General features: G+C 40.3%; 1 protein-coding gene across 8 annotated transcripts in view; it reads right to left on the bottom strand.

The window, feature by feature from the left end:
- The window catches only part of LOC125461148 (protein shisa-like-1), a 149,859-nt gene extending 124,821 nt beyond the window's left edge, over positions 1–25,038 (bottom strand). For 5 of the 8 annotated variants that reach the window (XM_059652367.1, XM_048549605.1, XM_059652360.1 and 2 more), the window contains exon 1: positions 24,410–25,038. The gene's annotated coding sequence lies outside the window, so the exon portion shown is untranslated. Of the gene's footprint in view, positions 1–1,517; positions 1,565–20,799; positions 20,823–24,409 lie in introns of those variants that run through there. The other 3 variants (XM_059652363.1, XM_059652365.1, XM_059652362.1) reach the window with 3 other exon arrangements.
- Between the last annotated feature and the right edge of the window lie 1,037 nt (positions 25,039–26,075).

Here is a 26,075-nt window from a genome sequence, read left to right on the forward strand (position 1 = left end):
GAGTTCCTCAGTAGCTATAAATTAGTGGCTTGGTTATTATTGCAACATGCCATAAACACCTATCTTAGTAAAAAAAAGTGTATCTTCTGACTCTACCCAGGCAATACTGTAAGTGATACAGGAAAAATTGAGCAACACAATACACAATGCTGTAAGTTGACCATCAATGCTACCATTTTATGTTTTGTTGCCATCCTGCAAATTATGCAACAATAGATTTGTTGAAACTGTTCAGATGAAGTTTTTATTCCTGTTCATTCAAGGAGTATTGGCAGATATATTTGCTTAGACTGGCTCAACCATCACTTTGCTGGCAACTTTATGGTCTTTGCAGATATTGGAGCTTATCACATGCACATGATTTTGCTCAACCACACAGTATACTTGGACCAATAGTAACATGTTAATGGATGTTGCCCTCTGCCTGTTTTCAATTTATTTCTCTGCCTAATCATTTATTCATACTTTTGTTCCATTTCTTGAGATGCAGTAATGCACCAGCTGCCCATTTTGTATTTCTCCTTATTTATAAGCGTTGTGATATTAATCAGCCTATAGTGTAGACTCTGAATGCAGTCTGTGCAGAGTGAAGGAGATTTGAAGCTTATAGATTAGCCACTGGCTTTGAATCTGATACATCAATCACTCGAGGCTGACTTTGCATTCCAGATCTTTATTTCCCTATTGTTCATGCAAAAGCTGTACATTTCCTTTTCTGATGTACAACTACTAGATGAGGCAAGTTACACCTTACAAGCCGAGCACTTGTACTTCATTGACCTTTATCATCCATCTATGGGGAAATGCCAATTGGGAAAAAAAATCATATGAACACAGGAATAGTGTCACAAAGGGGAAAACTGCTTACAGATATTCAATGTTAGAGAATGGGCCTGAAAAGAATGAGGATAGATGCTAATTGGGAAACTGAATAGATGTGCTTGAAAATATCAGAAGCAGTGGCAGTGCAAGAGAAAGAAATGAAAAGAAATACTGTATTAAACATCAATGGATTCTTTTCTCTGAATGAGTACGAGGCTTCATAGCTGTGGAAAATAAACAGGAGAGCTATTAGGTATCCTCTAACAACATTCAGGTGGAGATCTGAAACATATAGTTGTGATTTTCAACTCTGAGCAGACTTTGGTGGGAGAGGCTCTCCTGAGCCTCCAACACAAAGTATATGGGAGAGGCAGGGACAATTTTGACAGGCTGGCTTCATTTCCATTAAGTGATGATAGATTGGGGAAGCACCATGACTGAGGAAGGGGCCACTGGGCATTTGGGGAAACCTTTTGGTGGAGCCAGGCCTATGAAAAGCTCTAAGAATTTAGTGATTATCTTTTTCAAAGCAGACTTTGACAATTTCTTTGAGAATAACCAGTTAGGCTGCTCTACACATGCTTCACTCAAATTTGCAATGAGATCCTCTGTATATCAGGGGATCTGGGATTGCTCTTTAGAGAGAGACTCCTTGCAGCTCCAGAAGCTCATGTGAAACTACAGTTGAGGCTTACCTCCCACTTCTCGAGGACAGCTAGGGATATGCAATAAATGCTAGCTCAGCTAGTGATGCCCACATCCTGCAAATGAGCAAAGAAGAAACAAAACCATTATGAAAGAAAAATCAGAACTGGAATTGTATGGGATATGGACAAAATGGATTTTGCAGCATTAACAATCTGATCCTGCAAGGCAAGAGCCATTAAAGTCAAGTTGTGGTCATCTTTATGATGGTTTGGAGGGGAACTTGCAAGTGGTGCTCTTCCCTTGTGTCTGCTGTCCTTGTTCTTCCAGATGGGAGGGGCAATGGGTTTGGAAGTTGCTGTCTATGGATCAGTGGTAAATTCTGGCAGTGCATCTTGTAGATAGTATGCACTGTTGCTGCTGAGCATCGGTGGTGCAGAGAATGGATGCTTGTAGATAAAGTGCCAATCAAGTTTGTGGTTAGATCAGTGTGGCATGAGGCAGCAGTACAGAAAATAAACAGTTGTTTAGATAGTGTGAGTGGAACATAATCAAATGTGTTAGTTGGAGAAAGTGGCAAAGAAACATAGTCTTCAACAGCTCAGCATTGTGTGTGTCTGGGCATGACAGTTTGGGAAGAAACTGGTATAATGGGAATGCAGGGCACCAGTGGGAGAGGAAGCAGGAGCGCCTGTTGAGGATAATTGAGAGTAGAAATAGTGAATTTACTGGAATAAGGCAAACCAGGAAAATCTTGATTGAGAATATTTGGGGATAACCCAGGCACATGTGATCATGCTAGAATTTTAAATTAGCTTCAGTGCTGCTCCTGTCAAGCTGATACTGCTCTGTTAAAGTTGCCAGATTGGGAGAGATTCTAGAAATAATCGTTTCCTAAATAAAGATCTGATTTTGGGTTGAAACAACAAAGGCCCTGTTTTTGATTTCAAAATAACAATAAGGCTAATGGTGGTATTCTTCTTAAACATAAATAGTGCAGAACCAACAGGCAAGGGCCAGATTTGAGGTTGAATATAAATATCTAAATGATGGTGGTGTACTGTTTAGCAAGCACAAAGCTTTGTGAAAAACATGATTTCACTCTCTGCCTTGCTATTGATATGCTTCACGAAGTTGCAATATTTGTTGTAGATACAGTTTAATGCCCCCTTAAATTCAAAGTAGGAATTAAAGCACAAGTAGCTTATTAATAGTATAATAACTGCCCTGAAAATTAATTAGCACAAGTGATATCTCACTCTTACAGATCATGGATTTTTACATACAATTTAAAAATGTCACTTAGTTATTTTCTATATTATCTCTGTTTCAATTTTTCTGTAGCTTAATCCAAACTTACAATTCCTTTCATTGATAACAAACTGTGGAGCTGGATGAACACAGCAGGCCAGGAAGCATCTTAGGGGCACAAAAGCTGACGTTTCGGGCCTAGACCCTTCATCAGAAAAGGGGAATGGGGAGAGGGTTCTGAAATAAATAGGGAGAGAGTGGGAGGCGGACCAAAGATGGATAGAAGAGAAGATAGGTGGAGACGAGAGTATGGGGCGGGGGGGGGAGGTAGGGAGAGGATAGGTCAGTCCGGGGAGGACGGACAGGTCAAGGGGGCGGGATGAAGTTAGTAGGTGGGAAATGGAGGTGCGGCTTGAGGTGGGAGGAGGGGATAGGTGAGAGGAAGAACAGGTTAGGCAGGCGGGGATGAGCTGGGCTGGTTTTGGGATGCAGTAGGGGGAGGGGAGATTTTGAAGCTGGTGAAATCCACATTGATGGCGGGGATGAGCTGGGCTGGTTTTGGGATGCAGTGGGGCAGTGTCAGGAGCCTCACCTGTTGGCTGTGGAGCTGGCAAAAAACCCTGTTTTGCCTCATCCAGGGAAGGCCCACTGAACCGAATGCCAATCTGCTGGCATAGAGACAACCTGCAGACCTCCCCTTGCACTCAAGATCCCCAGGGTAGAAATCCTGCCCAGCAGCAGCTGCCAGCCTCTTGTGTTCAGCAGTACCATGGAGAGAGCCATGGCTGCTGGCAGAGGAGAACCCCCTACGTCCCAGGGCAAGGCTAATGATGCTGCGTGAGTGGCATTTCCAGGTTGCAGGGTCATTGGGAGAGAGACTCAGAGGCATTGAAAGAAATGGTGGAGTACATAATTCCGAGCAGATCACACTTTCAGCCACCTAGTGAACAAAATCAGTGAGTGGAACGGGGTAAATCTTGATGGATACCATTAGGTTTCCAGTAATTGCACATTCTAGTCCAATAACCCTGTATGTTCATGATGTTAAAAACATTTATTCTTGTTAATTTGCTGCTAACTCACTTCTGGTGCTTATCATTTGATTAAGTCTACTGATTTGCGAGTGTCTGTTACATTTTGATTGAACTCTGTTTAAGAACAAGGATTGAAGCAAAATTGCCATTATGGGAAGTATAATTGAACTAAACTATGGTAATTAAATGATGTACTAAATTTCCAAGTCATTACATGGCATTGGAAATGAAGTATTACAATAGACTGTCACCTCACAGTAATAGTAAATACTCACATTTATGTGTAATAATATCCCAAAGTACTTCACAGTGGCATGATGAAGCCAAATATTTGGAGGAATGGCCAACAACTTAGACATAGAAATGAGAGATGGAGATGTGAAAGGTCTGGGAGGGAATTCTTGACCATAGTGTGAATATTGGAACTGGGAAAGAAAGTGAAAGCAGAAAAACGCTGCAAATACTGAGCATGTCAGGCAGCATCAGTGTAAGGAAACTGAGTTACTCGGTGGAATCTCCCTCTCCCAAAAAGTGTTCAGGATGGTGTGAGGGGATGACTATGAACATGTGAATCAGAGATTTCTGCCACCTTCCCACCATCAAAGGAATGAGGTTCTGGGTGCGAAGCTTACCCACCTCTGACTATGACCCCACTGAGACCCATCAATTAACAACTAGCTAAACATCTCCACATCACCATCCTGACAGACTCTGTTACTGGTCTGGCCGTCTTTCCCACCAGTTTTGCAGAAATGATCTTTGATCTGCCCCAGTCTCTGGGGATAATTGTGGAAATGGATTGCGGGGGTGAGCGTTGTAGCATAGGAGGACAGCTGCTGAAAGTCACACCCTGCCCTTGTTTCTAAAAGCCCCCGCCTTTGTGACTCCCACCTCCACAATCCTCACCCCAGAAAAGCTACATCCTGTGCCTGTTTTCCTGGACACTGGGATTGTTGTATAGCCAACACCCCAGCCCCTGTAGCAGTGTTGCAGTTCACCACGGGTGCTTGCTTCAGAGTGGCCAGCAGTTTGAGGTGGGACAGAACGAGTATCCATTGCCCTGGGACATAATCCTAGTTAAAAGTCCAGTGCGTGACTACTTAAATTACTGATTGACTCAAGACCCTGTGGCCTTTCCCTTTCACTGTAGCGGTTGATCTTTACAGCTGTCATCACCCTGAGACAAAAAGCAGAAAATTCCACTCAGTATTTTGGATGGAGATGCTTGTTCGTCAAAGCACTCTTTCTCTTTACAGATTCTGCCTGATTTGCTGTGTATTTCAAGCGTTTTGTGTCTTTTTCCATCAGCATCCACTGTGTACTGTTTGTATATGAGGGAAGGAGGCTGTGTTTGTTACCCAGGCATCGCAAGAGCTCAATCTTTGTCATGGAGATCATTCTTCTCCCACGGGGTATTCTGATAAAAGGGATAATTGTAGAGCTTTGTTAACTGAAGCAGAGGCGAGAGTTATCTTTCTGACCTCTACGCCTAGAAATTGGTACACATTGTAATTAGTGAAGCAATTAAAAATGAGGTAAATAACTTTCCAAATTGATGACAGAATAAATGTACACTTGAATCAAAGAACACGTTTTAGAGGAACAATTTATGGCGATATCAGTCATGCAGCTCTCATCCTTTATTAGCTGTATATGCATTTTCTATATTTAAAGTACAGCCAGGCTACATCGGATGAAATAGCCAGCTGCATATTAGCAGAGTGGACCCCTTCATTAATTAAAGGACATGGCACTGACAACATAATAACATTGCTCAGGTCATGAGGAAACACTAATAGGATGTAATTTCCTATATATTTCCTATATATATAAGCTATAACATGATCATGATTTAGACTTCTGACATCTGTTATTTCTTTAACCACAACAGACTCTGTGTATAACAGACTCTTTGTCAACAACAATCTAGCATTTACATGCAAGATCCCAAGACTAAATAATAAAATGTGCCCAGTGGAGTTAACAATGAAAACAAAGTAAAAGGATCATTTATTTTCTTGCTTTGAGTAAATATCACATCTCCAAGATAACACAGCTTATCAAGCCATCTCAGTACACAGTAAATTTCTCTCTGCAGCTATTTCTTTTTTCCACTTAATCTGAGCCTAAGAACAATCTGTAGCATTGATTTCTGTATACTCATGGTTTCTATAATATTGATTTTGTTTTCTGTTCTGTAGTCCACTCACTCTTGCTGTTGATTTAATGTCCTTCCTGAACTGATTTGAAACTATCTAACTCTTTGGGCTGTCAAGTCAAGAAGCCTGGCACTGGTATGCACCAAAAATACAACAGATGTCCAGTTATTCAGTAGCCAATCTTTCACCCTACCCAGTATACTTCCCACTCAGGTTCGGAGAATAACTGTTCAAGATCTGAATTTTTTTTTATTTTTAGGCTTAATCTCACTTTCGGTTTGTTTAGTATTAAAAATCTCATCAATATTTTCCAAGCAAATGGTGGTGAAAAATTGACTTCTGATTTGCTACAAACTTAATAAACACTGCTGGCATAGACCAGTTTCTTCCCCAAATTTTCTAAGGGAGTGTCACTCCAAAAGTAAAATAGATTACAGGTGACAAGGTGACAACGTACATGGATTTAATGTGTTAGCGGGTCATTGAAAGAATAAATGGCATACATTTTCATTTCTATTACTGAACTTATTGAGATTCCTTATATTTACTGTGACAGCTAAAAGAGAACAATTCAGTCAAGCCTTGTAAGTATTAACTTTCAATTTGCTGCCCTATAAATAGTCTAGCAAATGTTCCACTCAACCAACATGCAGTGGACTATTTAGTCCAATGGAGATGTAAAGCTGTCTCCTTCCCTTAAAAGGTATGAATAAGGCACTGATCCACACCGATGAAGGTGAAAATATCCTTTGGATGCAAAATCAACAAAATGTACCTTGAAGTAACATGCTTTATATTTAGTATTGAAGAGATATAATTTTCAATTTGCACGCATTGAGATGATCATGTGATTGCTGGAGAATTAGGCAATTCCAATCCCCCAGTGTTAACTTCTGCACTCCCAGTTTTGCACCGTCATCATTGCTCCCAAAATATGCCTTAAAAGCAAGCAAGGAGAACACATCCCATTGCACCAACATGGCACTTGCTCATTTCCTCCATCGGCCATCCTGTGGCAGTTTGAGTGAGGTCATCACTGTTGTGTTTAATCCAGTTTTAAGATGTAGACTTAAGGCCACTGGGAACAAGCTTGAGATTGTCCCTTCACACATAACCCCTACAATATAGGAGTTTCGAACCTCATTGGTCTGAGGTGGATTTGAAACCAGGATATAGAAGTGTCTAGACAAATATATATATTTGGTTAACATTTTCAGAGATCTGTCTAAAGATTTAATGTGGTGATGTAATTCAAATTTTAGTATACCATAATGAATGGGTACAGACTTAATTCATGCTTTATTTCCACAACAAAGAAAATAAAAGAATTTTTGGAATTGGCACGAAGATATTATTGCACACTCTTGCCTAGACATTTGTAAAGTTCACTGCATTCCATGACAAAAATCACTGCTGACACTACACAGGTTCCTTCTTTTGAGGAAATGTTAAACTAAGTCATCTGCCCTCTCAGACATGAAAACTTCCATGCTACTATTTCGAAGAGAAGATGAGAGGCATGGATAGAGTTGATAGCCAGAGACTTTTCCCCAGGGCAGGATTGACTGCCACGAGGGGTCATAGTTTTAAGGTGTTAGGAGGAAGGTATAGAGGAGACGTCAGAGGGAGGTTCTTCACCCAGAGAGTTGTGAGCGCATGGAATAGTTTACCAGTGGTAGTCGTGGAAGCGGAGTCATTAGGTACACTTAAGCGGCTGTTGGACATGCACATGGACAGCAGTGAATTGAGGGGAATGTAGGTTAGGTTAGTTTATTTTTGGATTAGGATTATTCCACGGCACAACATCGTGGGCCGAAGGGCCTGTACTGTGCTGTACTTTTCTATGTTTAATGTTCTATGAGTTATTCGTACTGTCCTGAATAATACTTTCCCCTCAATCAAATTATCTATGATGGACCTCCCGTTATTTGTGGAAACTTGACATGTTCAGCTTGGCTTATTGTTTCCTACATTACTACAGTGCCTATACTTGAGAAGTACATTCTTAGCTGGGAGGTGATTTGAGACATTTGGTCTTTGTGAAAGGGATTCTTTTCTTTCTTACACACTAATCTTGTACATATTTCTTTCAAAAGCAATGTAGCTTTATATTCCCTTAAGATGCACACTTTAGCAAGATACAGCCTACAGCTATTCCAATCTTCAGTGTAAGTTCTTCAATGTTCTAGCGAAAAGGGTAAACAAGCTGGTCAATAGGACTTTAAACTGGAAAGTGTTGGTGGGGGGATGATGGTGATGGTGGTGGCAGGGAAGGGAAAGGTAAAGCTTACTCCAGTAGGAAACAAAGCAGCAGGTTAACTTTTGTAGGAATGGATTCAACTATGTGGAAAAAGTACAGGCCAATTAGCCTAACCTTGGTCATGGGGTAAGATTTTAGTATCCATTGTGAAGTGTGAGATTTCTGAATATTTGCAAGAGTAGGGTAAAGCAGGGCAAAGTCAGCATGGTTTCATCCGGGGGAGGACATGCCTGACAAATCTGCTAGAATTTTTTGAGGAAGTAATGAACAGGGTAGACCAAGGAGAGCCAATCGAAGTTATCCACCTGGACTTCAAGAAGGCCTCTGACAAGGTGCCGCACAGGAGGCTGTGGAGTAAGATAAGAGCCCATGGTGTTTGAGGCAAGGTGCTAGCATGGATAGAAGATTGGTTGTCTAGCAGAAAGCAGAGAGTGGGGATAAAAGGGTCTTTCTCAGGATGGCAGTTGGTGACAAGGAATGTTCCGCAAGGGCCAGTGTTGGGACCACAACTTTTCACTTTGTACGTTAGAAAAACTTATCAGCCTGGCTAAGTTTGCAGATGATACAAAGGTAGCTAGAGGAACAGATAGTATTGAGGAGGTAGGGAAGCTGAAGAAGGATTTTGACAGGTTAGGAGAGTGGGTAAAGAAGTGGCAGATGGAATACCATGTGGGGAAGTGTGAGGTCATGCACTTTGGTAAGAAGGATAGAGGCATGGACGATTTTCTAAATGGAGAGAAAATTCAGAAGTCTGAAGTACAAAAAGACTTGGGAGTTTTAGCCCATAGTTAGGAAGGCAAATGTATGGTTGGCATTTATTTTAAGACGACTTGAATATAAAAGCAGGAATGTACTTCTGAGGCTCTATAAGGCTCTGGCCAGGCCACATTTGGAGTACTGTGCACAGTTTTGGGCTCTATATCTCAGGAAAGATTTACCGGCCCTGGCACAGGTTCAGAGGAGGTTCACGAGAATGGTCCCAGGAATGAAAAGCTTAACATTTGAGGAATGTTTGATGACTCTGGGTCTACATTCAATGGCGTTTCAATGGATGACAGGGTATCTAATTGAAACTTACAGAATATTGAGAAGATGTTTCTATTGATAGGAGAGACCACGGCCCATGGGCACAGCCTTAGAGCAAAGGGAAGACCTTCTAGATTGGAGATAAGGAGAAATATCTTCAGCTAGAGAGTGTGAATCTATAGAGCTCACTGCCTCAAAAAGCTGTGGAGGCAGGTCACTGAGTATATTTAAGACAGAGATTTTTGATTAGCAAGGGGCTCAAGAGTTACGGAGAGAAAGTGGGAGAATGGGATTGAGAAACTTATCAGCCACAATAGACTGGCAGAACAGACTTGATGGGCTGAATAGCCTAATTTCTGCCCCTATGTCTCATGGTCTTATTGTCACCATCCTGACCTGGAAATATATTATCATTCCTTCTGTGTTGCTGGGGGTGAGTCAAAATCTGGACCTCACCCCTAACAGCACTGTAGGTGTGCCTACACCAGATGGACTGCAACAGGTCAGGAAGGCAGCTCACCGCTATCTTCTCAAGGGCAATTAGGGATGGGTGCTAAATGCTAACACAGCCAGAAAAGTACAGACTGAGCAAATGAATTTAAAACAAAATACAAATGGCCTTTCCAACTGGCATCACGAGATTCCTATCAGAAAGGTTGGTTGGGAGCTCTTTTTCTGACAATATCAGCAACAACTTGCATATATATAGCATCTTTAATGCCAGTGAAAATGTCCCAATGTGCTTCACAGAGCATTCTCAGACAGATTTCACAGGGTTATTAGAGCTAATTATATTGTCAACACCACTATGTTAAATCAATCACATCAGCACAAGATGGGGTTTGAATACTTGGACTTCCTGGTGTATTACCTTCTGATGTCCAGCTGAGTCACAACTGAGCCATTGCAAGAACATTGTAAATATGTCTTAAAGACCACGTTCACTGAAAATAATTGTTGTAGGCCATTATCATATTTAGAACCATGCTTAGGGAATGTTGTATACAGAAATGTCATGAATTTGGTGACCAGCAGTTTACAAATGTGTTCCCCATCTGAATGTGATAAACTGCGCTCATACATTTATAAATATCAAGCCAGCACGTAAATTAACTATGACCAAATTGGTTGCTGTTTGTTTAAAAAGGAACTTCTATTCGTTAGGTCTCTTACTGTGAAAACAAATATCAAGCAACATAAACAGCAAGAACAGTACAATTAAACTAAATTAAATTAATTACATCCAGTACCATGGTTCATGGTCTGAGACTTCCATGTAAGTTATCAGCAAGGCTTGTTATCCCAAATGACAAAAGTGATGTCTTTATTCCTGAATTGTGACAGAAGACATAAGAGAAACATCCAAAGATCATCTAAGGAGATTTCTACATTTGGTATGTAAAAGATATGTATTTCCGTACCTTGGCCTCTTGAGGTAGGAATTTCTGAATAATGGGACTTTGTCACAATCATGATTAATGCTCTCTAGAATTCCACAGGAAAACTGAAGCAAAATGAATAATGAGCTTGTCCAAATATCTCTGTTTCCTCCCTGATATGAGACAGAATATCTCACTTCTCCAACATTTCATTTGTTGTAAAGGGTCAGAACTTTAAAATACCATGGGTATTTAAAATACCTTTGGGTCCAAAACGAGAGGATTGTTACAGAGACAAAATACCTGCAGGTGTAAAACAAGAGGGTGTAATACTATAAGTCTCAAAAAAATATTCAAACAAACTGGACTGTGATCTCTTGTGACTACAATGATAATGAAGTACTGACCAAACTCTGTTCAACAGCAAGTCACCTCTGTGGATTATATCCCAATTTGCAGGTACATTTTGTGGACTTCACTTCGAAGAATGCACAAGGACAAGGGTTACAAAAGCTAATTTCTTGAAAAATGCCAGAGGATTGGAAAGCTGCCAAAGTAACCCTCTTAGTCAAATAGGGAAAGAGATGAAAACAGATCTGTATACAGGCCAGTTAGCCTAACTTGTGTATTTGGGAAAATGATAGAGTATTATAATGGACGTAACAAGCAGAGCATTTAGAAATACAAAAACAAAGTTGCTAGAAAACCTCAGTAGGTCTGGCAGCATCTGGCCTGCTGAACTTTTCCAGCAACTTTGTTTTTGTTCCTGATTTACAGCAGCCACAGTTCTTTCGGTTTTTTTTAGAAATGCATATTGGCCTGGAGTTTTAGATGGTCAAGTTATCCTTTTGAAGGGTCATACTAAAGAACAGTTGGAGACACTGGATAGTGCAAAGGCTATAGGCCCTGTCAACATTCCAGCAATAGTACTGAAGACTTGTGCTCCAGGACATGCTGCTCCCCTAACCTAGCACTTTCAGTACGATTAAAACACTGGCATCTACCCAACAATGTGTAAAATTACCTATGTATGTCCTATGCACAAAAAGTAGGACAAATCTTGGGACTGGCTGGCTAGCATTTATAGCCAGTCCCTAGTAGACATTGAGAAGCTGTTGGTGAGCTCTCTTCTTGAACAGCTAGAAGGTTGACAGGGCTGTTTCTGCTGCTGACTTTTCCGCTGCCGAGTGGACTGTCGGGTTTCATTTCTTATTTGGGTCTTCATAGTGATTGATACAACTGAGTGGCTTGCTAGACCATTTCAGAGGGCAGTTGAGAATCAAACACATTTCTGCGTGTCTGGAGACACATGTGAGGTTTGTCAGATATCCATACCTAAAGGACATTAATGAGATAGATGGGTTTTTCCAACAATTGACGATGATTTCATGGTTATCAGTAGATTCCTAATATTAGCTGAGTTCTGGATAGTATTCCAATATAGCAATCATTCCACTAGACCATCGTCTCCTCATTCAGCTATCCGCTTTTCATGAACAATTCAGAGACTGATCCATATGCCTGTGCTTTTAAATGTTTAACTTTTTGGTATCATCTCTTATTTTTGATCTGTGCGCATGAGTGTTGCATTATTAATTTCTCTTCTGTTTATTAATCAATAAACTTACTTTTTGTCAATCCTAGAAAGTCTTGTTAAATTGGCTGCTTTTAAAATACAATTTCATTGTGACTGGGGGGAAGGTTTTCGCAAGGGAAGAGATGCTTTTTGCATTAACCTTGCTGCAATGGGGAGCCAGTTCTTCCCTGCTCTCCCAGGAGTTTAATCGTTTTGGGGTATCCTGTCTGGAACCATAATGAATTGGAACACTTTGCTGGGAATCTGGCTGTGACACATTGTAATCCACAAACCTCAATTATTCATGGAGTACCTCATATCACTCAAAACTCACTTACTAACACCATTAAAATCAGACCCCCATAGTGTAAGTTTCATGAAGGAATCAATCATTTCTGATTACAAGTTAAGATAGTGCACTATGATCACGTCTGGGGGTTTCTGATAGAAGATCATACCCATATCAATGAACAACAGCAGTCTTTAGTCAGTGATAAGAGAGGGATCTCTGCAAACCTACACACTCAGCTCCCAGTTCCATGTGATCTGACATCATCAGGAGATAGCTCCCCATGTACAAGCCCAGCAGTTAATATTAGTGTAAAATTATAGTTAATCCTTGAGTTAACATCTTTCTCCACTTCCTACTCTCAGTTTACTTTTCGAATAACCAATAATCTTATAAATTACATACAATTTCTATTCAACTCAAGTTTCCCTTCCACTCCCAGCAACCCAGGGGCCAATCTCCAACCGTGTTCTTGCCTCCCTCGACAGACACATAGGACATATCTGTTCCCTTAGGATTCCCTCGGAAGGCGAAAACATTGCTGCAGTGGAATTCCTGTTCCTCATGACAGTTGGTACCTGTGTGTGACATTTAGGATGAAGTTATTGTAAAAGCAAAAAAAGCCTGACCAGGGCAGAGAAAAAACAGATTCAAATGTGAACAGTCCAGGTGTCAGGCCATTGCAACCTCATGAAGAGGCAGACAATGAGCTGAAAGTCATTGTCCTCTTCTTCTGCATGGCCCATTGACCAAAAGTTCAAGTGCCACCATGAAGTAATAAAGCAGTGTCTGTCAAGCCCAGTGAAGAACTTTGCAGCAGCGTTGAGACAAAGAGTACAGGAAAATGCAAGACTTTTATTTCCATTCAATCATCAGCATTAGTGGCAGTTTCACCCTTTGCCACTCCTCCCAGAGCCAAATAGCCAATACCGAGCTAGAACGCCCTCTTGCAGTTGGTCATCTTCATTCTTGACTCTCCCTCTCTCTTCAAAAACTGTTGTTACTGACCTTTCTCATTCAAAGTCGCAGCAAATTATTTCCTTATCTCCAACTTATGTTTCCTCTCTGACTTCCTTGGACATATTACCAGTCCCAAATCTGTGAGTGCGTCTTCCCTTTTTTTTAGAAGTGTAATTGTGAATACACAAGGTAGTGACTCACACATTGCCCCCACCATCAAGAAAACTCAACCCATCATCAGGAGCTCACAGATATGTGTGGGCAAGTCCATCGCTGGCCTTGGCACTTGCTCCCCTGTTTGCCCAACTCTTAGGCCCTAAAGACTGTCAGGCCATGTCTATACTTGTCATGCAGCGGGGGGGAGTCAGGGAGGTTGGAAGCAAGGGGCAGCAATTGGTGGCTTTCAGACACTACACTTTGCCCCACATCTGTGCCCCTGATTTTCCACAGATTTGGGAGATTGGATGCCCCATCCCCAACAGCCTGGCAAATGGTGAGAATGGGGGTGACTAGCTCTACAGAGTAAACTCACTCAATTATTTTCCTTTCTCTCCACATCTCTTGCCAGCTTCAGGGAGAGGACATTCCTGCCCTATCTTTCAACATCACTATCAGATTTTTGACCCTTCCAAGAGACAGCAATGAATATAACCATAACCTAGAATCGTTTCTTTGACTGTGAGTGTGGTGCATTAGCTGTTAATCTCTTTACAGCCTTTGACATATCTGAACATAACTTTCTCCTGCTTCTACTGTCCATCTAAGTCAGAATGCCCCTGCTTTGGGTATTTCTCATGGTTTAACCTTGTCGCACCTTCACTCATTTTTCTTTGGACCACCTCAAAGAATTATCCTCCACTCTCTTACATATGAACCAGCTCTCGATGAGTGTGTCTGCAGGTTGGCTCTGTGTAGTCAGACTGTTTGTCTAATGTACTTTTGCACAAGAATTTGTGAAGATTAGGCAAATCAAAATCCTTCTTTAGCTATCTGCTACAAATCCTGCATCCTTGAGACAGATTCAATTCCCTTCCCTAGCCATTGTTTTAAGATGAACCAAGCTGTTCTTAACTTCAGCATCATATTCAGCTCCAATCTATCTTCTACATTATAACCACTGTCTTCTTCCACCCATGAAACAATCACCCCAGTATCCCAATTCAACAAATCTGTTGACAAAACATTAATCCATTTCTTTGACATTTCATTGTTGATCATTCCAATAATCTCTTGACCAAACTTGTATTCACTAGTCTCTACAAATTTCTACTTATCTAAAACTCTATCCTGTATCAAATGCCAGTCATTAATTCTCTATCATCCCCTCATATTTAACTGAACAATATTGATTTTGAATTTCTAATGTCACAGATTTGACTTCTCAACCTTGTATTTGAATTGCTTTTGTAACTTATACCTTTCTCCATATCTTCCTCCAACTCCATAATACCTTTGAATATAATTTTTCATCAAATTCTGGTCCTTTGAGCAACCTCACTTCCTTTGCAGTAATGTTTGCAGCCATATCTTCATCCTTGAAGGCCTCATGCTTTAGAATTCTTTTCATAAATTGCTCCACTTCTCCATTTCTGCTTTAATAGCTCATTTACGACACATCTCGGAGGCTAAGATTTTGTTCCCCCTTCCTATATCTCCATCGAGGGCTAAACTACCATTTCATCTTTATTACTCTTTTATGACACGCTTTCAGACTGTCACCCATATTTATAAGTGAATGTTGCCATTGTTGCTTCTCATTAACTTCTATAAAATTATATCAAGATCTGCATCTCCTACTTTTCACCAGTTTGATGCTGATGTTCTTTGGGGTTTGCTAAATTGTTAAACCCATTGCCACATGTTCTTTTTCAAGACTTCTGCCAGCTTCTATAATTACATGGATATGTGTGACTTATGGTGATCTCTGACAATTTTGCTTTTAACCCACATTTTAAACAATCTACACATTTGATTGACACAACTCTTCTGACTTTTTAAAAAAAATTCCTCCTTACGGCTTCTGATCTGGGCCTTGCTTTGTAAATACTATGCATTTAGCGCTTTTATTTAGGTCCTTTGACAATTCTAATGATAAATCTGACAGGAAAACGGATCTCTTTTTTAATAGAAACTCAAATCTGCCTCATTTACGTGTGTTTGTATATATGACCCAGAAATAGGTCTGGCTAAATACCACAGACCTCCTTGCTGCATACTGGTGATTCAAAGCTACTTGTTAATAGTTCTTGCTCATGTTGCAAAACTACAGTAATAATACCATTGTCATCCTTCTGGCATCAGAGATATATCAACATAATGACTGATGTCTCTGGTGAAAGATAAAAAGAAAAGCTATAGCTAGTACCTGGCAGCAATCTGAAGAAAATTATTATTATAGGATCATAACTGGAATAGTTCTCCATTATTATAGTCTGACTCGATGGCGTGTATAAAAACAATCACAACTGTCTGATGTTCCTTTTTGTTCCCTCGCTTTTGACTTTACCAACTTTGAATGGTGGCACAGTTAAGTTTAAATCTGCCTTTGATAATGTTCACAAGGATACACTTCCAAGTCAGGATCACTAGTAATCAGGAAAGGAAATACTAATCAGTTTTCTTCAAACCTCCTTTCCTAACTTAGGGACCCAGAGGCAATGGTACTGCCACAAACACAATCATCTTGGCCAAAAGCATTAAAAGGCAATTGGAGCTGGTTTGTCTGGTTCAAACTGATTGCATATTTAAAAACTGAGACATTCATTAGCATACTGCTTCTTTTAAAAAATTGGTTTTTAACTCTTTGCTGTTGTGATTTTGATTGTAGAATAAGTGATGCTTCGGGGAGGTTGTACGTGCACTATTCCATTCCATGAAAACTTTTCTCATTTTGCCATTTGTGCGTAGAATGTAGTGTCAGTTCTCAGTCTGCTTTTACTAGTGAGCTGGATAGGGCTCTTGACCAGAGCAGAGATCAGATCAGATAGCAGGTAAATGGATCCACTGATAACACATGATGCATATGATATTCTGGACTGTGAGTTTTGAGAAGATTTGTAGCTCAGGTTGAGGTTCTGGATGTGAGTTTGCTCGCTGAGCTGGAAGGTTCGTTTTCAGACGTTTCGTCACCATTCTAGGTAACATCATCAGTGAGCCTCCGACGAAGCGCTGGTGTTATGTCCCGCTTTCTATTTATCTGATTAGGTTTCCTTGGGTTGGTGATGTCATTTCCTGTTCTTTTTTCTCAGGGGATGGTAGATTGGCTCCAAATCAATGTGTTTGTTGATGGAGTTCCGGTTGGAATGCCATGCTTCTAGGAATTCTCGTGCATGTCTCTGTTTGGCTTGTCCTAGGATGGATGTGTTGTCCCAATCAAAGTGGTGTCCTTCCTCATCTGTATGTAAGGATACGAGTGATAGTGGGTCATGTCGTTTTGTGGCTAGTTGATGTTCGTGTATCCTGGTGGCTAGCTTTCTGCCAGTTTGTCCAATGTAGTGTTTGTCACAGTTCTTGCAAGGTATTTTGTAGATGACGTTCGTTTTATTTGTTGTCAGTATAGGGTCATTTAAGTTCATTAGCTGCTGTTTTAGTGTGTTGGTGGGTTTGTGGGCTACCCTGATGCCAAGAGGTCCGAGTAGTCTGGCAGTCATTTCGGAAATGTCTTTGATGTAGGGGAGAGTGGTTATGGTTTCTGAGCCCGTTTTGTCTGTTTGTTTGGGTTTGTTGCTGAGAAATCGGCGGACTGTGTTCATAGGGTATCCATTCTTTTTGAATATGACCAAGGAAGTCAGCGTATTCAAAAAGAATGGGTACCCTATGAACACAGTCCGCCGATTTCTCAGCAACAAACCTAAACAAACAGACAAAACGGGCTCAGAAACCATTACCACTCTCCCCTACATCAAAGACATTTCCGAAATGACTGCCAGACTACTCGGACCCCTTGGCATCAGGGAAGCCCACAAACCCACCAACGCACTAAAACAGCAGCTAATGAACTTAAATGACCCTATGCAGACAACAAATAAAACAAACGTCATCTACAAAATACCTTGCAAGAACTGTGACAAACACTACATTGGACAAACTGGCAGGAAGCTAGCCACCAGGATACATGAACATCAAGTAGCCACAAAACGACATGACCCACTATCACTCGTATCCTTACATACAGATAAGGAAGAACACCACTTTGATTGGGACAACACATCCATCCTAGGACAAGCCAAACAGAGACATGCACGAGAATTCCTAGAAGCATGGCATTCCAACCGGAACTCCATCAACAAACACATTGATTTGGAGCCAATCTACCATCCCCTGAGAAAAAGAACAGGAAATGACATCACCAACCCAAGGAAACCTAACCAGATAAATAGAAAGTGGGACATAACACCAGCGCTTCGTCGGAGGCTCACTGATGATGTTACCTAGAATGGTGACAAAACGTCTGAAAACTAACCTTCCAGCTCAGCGAGCAAACTCACATCCAGATTCTGGACTGTGCTTTTGAGGGGGAGAGTTGGAGGATATCAGAGAGAATTGTCCAGAGATTTTCTTCCCCACTAAATGTCAGCTATGAATCAGTTGATAGCACCCTTGTCTCTGAATCAGCAAAATCTGCTTTCAAGTGCACAAAAATCAAGGCTATCAATCCAGCATAGTACTAAGAAGATGGTGCACCCTGAGGTGCTGTCGGGAAATGTAAAAGATCCTAAGGTGCTTCTTCAAAGCGCAGTAAAGAGTTATCCAAGGTGTTTTGGCCATTATCACTCGATCAACACAGGGACAAGTATCTGGTCATTCCCCTACTGCTGTTTTTGGCAGCTTTTTGAGCACAATGTGGTTGCTATGTTTCTTATACTACATCAGTCTCTGCATTTCAAAAGTACATTATAGGCTTTGAATCATTTTGAGGTGTCTTATGGTCATGATAGACACTAAATGCAACCCTTACTTTTCATACCTGTTATTTTTATATTTTGTTTACTTTATTTTTGTAAAATGTTTAGCAAGCTCTTTTTTTTTCTGGGAAAGAAACAAGCTGGAAAAGCTACACATCATTCTCACTCCAATTAATATCTTTGTTTATGACACCATGGTGTACTTCAATAGGATTTAAATTACTTTGCTTCACATTTTCAAATGAGAAAATGTTCAACAAACACTTTGAAACAAAAACTCTTTCAATCTGGGAGCAATCCTTCATTTGCTCTGCCAAGTATACTAGATGGTGCGAGGTTGGAAGAAAAAACATGGATTTTTGTGAAGTTTTGTTTTCAAACCACCTTCATTCTTTTTCTGATTTGAACTTGTTCCTTTGGATAAGATATGGAGGAGAGGAAATGCAATTTAACACAGTTCAGACTTCCTTTATTATCACTCTGAAACCAGCCACAGGAAGAAATGGAACAGCAATCCGGTAATGGTTGTAAGGGCAGAAGTTAATACCCTCCCGTGTGGTGAATTTGGTAGCTTAACAGCATGTAGTTGGATGGGAAGGTGCAGAGCTGGGATGGGGCTGAAAGGATGCATCGGAGAGACAAAAAACCAAGCAGATACAACAGAACCAATGACAGTGCCTTATTAATTTGGAAACTTTGTCTAATCAGTACCTTGTTATTTCAAAGCCTCTTCTGTTATGATTAAAGAAGTGGCTTTTAATAATTATATCTTCATGGTAAGTTGTTCCATTTTGTTTTCAGTTCTTATTTGATTGCTGAAGTAAAAGAGAAAAATGAGCCATGCATAATTTCTGGCATGGTGAGACCACAAGATAAAATCAACATCAGTCACTTCTCTGTAAATGAACTGAAAAATTGTTTTTTTTCTCAAAAAGGCAGCACCTTATAACGCTGTTAAAAAGAAAAACATATCCGACTATTCGGAGTTTCAACTCTCAATCAAAGTTTGTTCTAAACTATGCAACAGGAAATATAGACATTTCGGCCGATTTACTTTGGAAATTGTTTCAATGATTCCTAAATATCTTAGTAGATAGCACCTTATATGAATGTGCCACCATTTCGTGCTATGAATTTCCACCATCAGCATGTGCATTCATAGCAGGAAAGCTGCCTTAAAAGAAGCTTGTTATTCTCAGCCATGTCATAGTTATTTTCCCCTCGTGCTATAAAGGGAGATAAGGTAATTCGTTAAAACAATAGAGTCTAGGTTATGGCACCGAGGGCTCGATTCTTAAAGCAGTGGGTAAGCATTTAATTAAACTGGAATAGTTCATCAACATTGAATGAAAACTATATTTTCTGAAGGAAGACAGTGTTTCTCAGCAACTTTCTATTTCAACTGATCAACATGCAGCAGCGTTTTCATTATTGCAAAACTACAGAACTGAAGAAACTGAACTGTGATAAATAGCTCATTGCAAAGCTGTCAATTTAAGAGTAACCAGGGAACCATTCCATTACAATATCGTAAAGTGTTTGAGAGTGAACACAATGATCCTCCTTTTCCAACTAATTAGCATCCCAATACAATAAATCAACTGATCTAGATTCTTGCTTTTGGCTCTTATGAAATAACAGTGAATTTTCATATTATTTGAATACCATGATACCATGCAAATTCATACCCATGCCTGAACAAAATGGATGAAAAACATATAATACTATATTGATAATCCTTCTCTTATGTCAAGCTCACAATCTCTGTGTCCGTATTTCTTGGTTCTAATTTATTGAACTTGTTCTAGTCACTCGTGCCACTAGTATTTAATTTATGCTAAGTTCTGACGGCAATCAATCTTATTTCCTTTCCTCTATCACTTCATTTTGTGATAAAAATACATTTCATTTGTCTTTCTCAAGTGCAGCCCAGAGAATCCTCAGGACATTTTAAAATTCATCCATGGGAACTCAATATCGCTGACTAAGCCAGCATTTATTGTCCCCATTCCTAATTGCCTTTGAGAGACGCTAAACTACTTTCTTGAAAGAATGCTGTTCTGGGGGTGTAAGTACACCCACACTGCTGTTAGGGAAGGCATTCCAGAATTGTGACCTAGCACAGGAGAGTTCCAATTCAAAATGCTCTGTAGCTTGGAGGGGAACTTACTGATGGTAGTGTACCCATGCATCAGCAGACCTGTTCTTCTAGGTTGCTGATCATGAGTTCGGAAAGTGTTGTCTAAGGAGCCTATCGCAGTGCATCTTGTCAATGGGACGCTGCATTGGTGGTGAGGGAATGAATGTGGGAGGTGGTAGATAGAGCTCAAACAACTTTGACATGGATAGTGTTGAATTTTTTTGAGCCATCCCTGCAAATGGAGAGTATTTCATCGCACTCACAACTGATGACTTTAAAATGGCAGACAGGCACTGGGAGTCAAGGTCACTCAGTGCAAAAGCCTTTCAATGTTCTTGTAGCGAGAGTACTTACACTTATATGGCTGGTTCAGTTGAGTTCCTGGTCAATGATAACCGCAATGTTGTTGATATGATGGAATATAGCAGTTCTAATGCTATTGAACAGAAAGGCATGGTAGTTAGATTCTCTCTGAGTCATTGCCTGGCACTTGTGTAGCACAAATGTTGCTTGTTACATATCAGCCCAAGCCTAGGTTTTGTCCTGGTCTTGCTGCAATTGCACATGGCCTGATTAGTGCATGAAGAGACAGGATTAGTCCTGGACATGGTGCAATCAGCAGTGAACATTTCCACTCTGGCCATATGCCGGAGGGAACGTCATTGATGAAGCAGCCGAAGATGGTTGGGATCAGGGAACCACACTGAAGAATGTTTGCAGTGGTGTCCTGGGGCTGGGTTAACTGACCTCCAACAGCCATCTTACTTTGTACTGTTGTGACTCAATCCACCAGAGAGTTTTCCACCAGATTTCCATAAACTTCAGTTTTGTTAGAGATCCTTAATGTCACACTTAGTCAAATGCCACTTTGATGTCAAGAGAAGTCATTTTCACTTCACCTCTGGAATTCAAATTGTTGTTCATATTAGTACCACAGATATAATGAAGTCTGGAGTTGAGTGACCCTGACAGAACCCAGGCTGAGCATCAGTGAACAGGTTGGTAATGATCAAGTGCCATTTCTTAGTACTATTGATGACACTTTCCATCTATTTGCTTATGATTGAGAATAGATTGCTAGGGTGGTAATTGGCCAGGTTGGATTTGTCCTGCTATTTGTGAACAGGACATGTCTGGACAATTTTCCACATTGGTAGATCGATGTCAATACAGCAGTATCAGGCAGGAATATTTCCAATCAGCTGGCATGACTTCACTGGAAGTGTGGAAAATCTCTGCTTATGCCCATAAATGGAATTTCCATCATGATTTGTTTTCATGGCACAGGCAGCTCCAAGGAAACTCCTGATCTAGCTCTTTCACCAGAGATTTCCCACTCCCATTTGTACAGGCAAGGTACATTTTTGTAAGGCAGTGGTTCTCAAAAGGTAGCCTGCTGGAGTTCTGCAAAGGTGCCCACTGTCTGGTCCAAAATTGAAGTGACTGAAATTGGCATTTAATGACAAAGTCTCATGGTCTTCGCACCAAGTATTACAAATATTTGAGGCTCCATGGCCCAGCTCTGAGGGACCTGGCATACCATAAACATATAAGCCACCATCGAATCATCAACACTTAGGAGTCAGAAAGCAACAAAGTGGAATTGGCTGAAGATCGAGTCCAACGTGAGACTGAAGCTCTTCAGCTTGGAACCAGACATCACTTCACTGATGTCTCATTGACAGTATTAGCATTTTCCCATTAATCCTAGTGGGTTATTTTGTAGCGAAAAGAGAAAGAGGGTGAAGTGAGGTGTAGGGTCTTTTGTTCCATCCAAGTGACATGTGGGTGTGAACATTTAAGAACCACTTCTATAAGGCAATGTTTCCGTCACAGAAAACTTAGCCACTGCTTTTTGTTACACATCAGCCTTGTTTTAGTTTCTGAAATTGGTCAATTGTAGCAATTACATAACCTACTGGTATACAGCAGATACAGCAGTCATGAATAAAACACAAATTACGGAAAGCAATTAAAAAAGGTGAACTTTGTTATGAGAGAGTAATTATAATTCAAACACATTTAAGCCTTTTGTTACAGACAGTAGTGAGTTGTTTCTTTTCATCTAGTGTGTATTGAGAATTACAAAAAGCAGAAATGCTTCTGAACTTTACAATATATACATTACTGAATTGTAACTATCAGTATCTAATCTGTGCTCATTCAGAGTAAACTGATTAGCTCATTGTTTGGTTGCTGCTTACGGATTTAAGGAAGACATTTTGTGATATCCTGAGTTCAGAATTACAGGGTATATTATAATGGCTACAGGTTAGCTGTATTGGATAAAACTTAAATACAACTAGGTATTTGAAAATGTGATATTTCTATTCACTTTGACTTTTGAGACTAATTAACTAAAACACTACAGGGATTGGAAAAACACAATTGCTCATGTAATAATGCTGCAACAAATGTTTAGCTTTAAAGCATTTGGATTGTTTGTCATTACATGATAACACTTGCCTTTGAACATTACAAGTTGGCATATATTTTGTAGAATTATCGATTGAATCAAGAACTTTCTGGGTGAGGAGTAGTGTATAAACTGCATCCCTTAAAAAAGTAACTTTCAAGTTTTAATGGCATCTTGGATCAACAATGGGGTACCGTCTTAGAATTGTAAAATCTCTTCCTACTACTCAACCAGTCTCCTGGAAACTGCTTCCTTGCTCACTTATTCCATTAAGCTATATTTTCAGTGGCTATGTTTGGACACATGTGAAAGTATGGCTATCATCTGAAGTCTTCAATGTTTACTTGGATAACTAGAGCTCCAGGCTTAGAATTAGTTTGAATTTTCTGTTGTTTGAAGGAATAATTAGACAGTTTCCACAAGAGCAACTGTTCATATCCTCCTCCCTACAAAATGCAATGAATAGCAATCCACAATAAGGACTGTCTTGATACGATATGAAATGTAGCTTGCAGGTCACCAGATATGACTGACAGGAGATTCCAAATTAGTCTCAGGAAAACATTTTTTTGAGAGAATGAAGCTTTCTATTAAATAGATGTTATAGAGAACAATTTACCACAAGAAAGTATTTTCTAAACGTGTCACTTTGTATTCAGTGTAATCACACTCTGTCAAACACCCAAGATATGAAATGCTAAATCACTGCGGGCAACCTTCAAATCTGGCACTACACTGGTGCCCCAAATTGGGCACGAAAATAACTGAAGTGAATCAAACGTCAACTTCCCAATCCACTCAGCCACCACCACCCACTCCCCCACCACAACCTTTACTGATAAAGCAGTTTGACACCTTTTGTCTACTTAGTAGTCAGACTTAACATAAATTGTCTGCTGCCTCTAGTCTTGTATACACTAACACACAAGCAATCGTCAATCTTCCCTGCTCTTCGCAAAATAGCTGTGCATTTTTGCTGTTCTTTTATTCTAATTGCGTTTCAAATGGTATTGTGATCCTGTGAAGAGAACGGAGTTAACAGAAGCGTCTGCACAGAAGAAAAAACATTGCAAGGTCATTCCATTGAAGCCACGTTAGCATCACAAATAGATTTCTTTGTGTGTGTTGGAAACTACAGACTAAATTTTAAGCATACTTTAAGACAGAAAGCAACAATTCGTCCAATTTGTGCATCATACCAGGCAGCATTTGCGGAAATCAGACCAGTTAAACAGCACTGATTGAGCTAAATCTCCAAAGAAGAGTAACAGTTGCTCGGTTCGGGTTACAATGTAAATTCGAGTAGGCACGCACTGTGCATTATGACAGCAAATGATTCCCCGTCCTTTCTCCCTCAACTGTTGGCAAAGTCCTATAAATATTGTGCGTGCGGTGTAAACGTTATTGACAGATGCTGTGTCTTACTTGGATAAACTTTGGTACCCGATAACTATACTCAAATCACCATGGCAACAATCGCTAGCATTTAGCACAGGAACAGCTTTTACAGCACAGTGAAACAGTAAAAGACAAAGAAAATTTCTGTACCTGTGAGCAGTTGATTTATTGCAGTCCGGCATGTAATCTCAATAATTCTTTGAAATATGTTTTAATGTGTCTGTTTTTTTTAATTGACTGTTCTCCCCAGTGGTCTTGTTAATCCATTCTAGTCCGTATTCAGATCAAAGGCGATGGGAAAGAAAACGGACAGCCCTTACAGCTGAGCTCAGACGTTTAATGCTGTCATTAGCAGTTCCAACCTGACACAGTCTAGGCTGGCACCAATGGTAGGGTCGGGGGTCAAGCAAGAGCGACCATTTCCAAGATTTCGTTCTTTTCAATCCCTCAGAGCCAGTGCACTCTCTCCCTCTCCCTCTCTCTCTCTCTCCAGCAAGTGCAGTTGCTTAAGTCTGTTCTTTTGGGCCAATCTGTCTTCACACAGCTGTTATTCCACAACCTCACCTGTGTATATCCCCTCTTGGCTGTTTCTCTCTTCCTTTGTTTGCTTATTTTATTGATTACTGGGAGTAGATAAGGAAAGAATAAAAGTCAAAATCGGCAATCAAGTCCTCACAGAGCTGGTTGAGAACGCAGATGAAATCATGCTGTTTCCCCCCTGATAAGACTGATAAGATTGAAAATATTCTGCCTGTGTGCACCGAGCAATCATGCTTACAGTTTTCCTCTCTCTCTCTCTCATGGGGAGGGATTGGGAAGGCAGAGGCGGAGGCAACTCTCCGAACATTTCAAAGAGGAGGGAAACCATTCCAACACTACAAGCAACCAGTGAAAGTCTTGCATTTGCCTTTGAAAGATTCAAGGCAGTTTTCCTTTCATTTAATAGGATTCATTTGAAAGGGGGGTTTCTTTTTCTCTGTGTAGTATCTGATATTCAATTGCTCACTGATTTGACTTTTATTTGTTAGTTAAAGAAATACACTAATTAAGCTGCCAACATGATTTAGACGCTAATTTTGCGTGTTATTCCTCGGGGAAAATGATTCAGTAGCTTTGTTGCTTGTAAAGAGCAATATTTTTGTTGTTTTCATTTCACCTGCATCCAGTAAACAGCTACATTATTGAAAAATCACATCTGGAACAGCACAGGTCACATCAGCTCGGTTATGTTAACACCAGTTGTTTTCTTATAAGTATCTATTGTCCACTTAATAACAGAGATTATGCTAGGTAGCTATCAGGAATTACAGACAGAAATCCAATCTCACAGTGCAGCTGATAAACCTACCACTGAGATTGGCTGTTTTGTAACTGCCAGTTGGTATTTGTTGTCATTTAAGAAAAAATATCAAAAATGGATACACAGCACAATGGTGTGTTAAAGATTCATGGTACAATGGGTGCACTTTTACAGAACAACCTGCCCTAGCAGTGGAGATGGGTGTCACTAGTTTAACAGTGCCCATGTCACTTACACCACTTCTGCAAATCTGCTGCATTCTTCCTGGTGCCCTGGATGACATCTGTTCCTCAAACAACTTCACCAAAACAGTCCAAACTTCCCAAACTTTCTCCCACATTGACCACATTCCAAGCATTGAAAATTGTCACAGTCCTTCACGGAGAATTGAGAGAGGATGGAGTGGAGTAGGGAGAGTTTTATGTCTGTTATAGTAGGAGCACAATTATTTCAACTTGGTCAGTGTTCCAGTCCGGCCGTTGCTGCCTTACAGCTTCTAAACCCAATGTTTCAGTT

This window comes from Stegostoma tigrinum, chromosome 18, assembly GCF_030684315.1.
Source record: "Stegostoma tigrinum isolate sSteTig4 chromosome 18, sSteTig4.hap1, whole genome shotgun sequence".
In the NCBI taxonomy this organism is placed as follows: domain Eukaryota; kingdom Metazoa; phylum Chordata; class Chondrichthyes; order Orectolobiformes; family Stegostomatidae; genus Stegostoma; species Stegostoma tigrinum.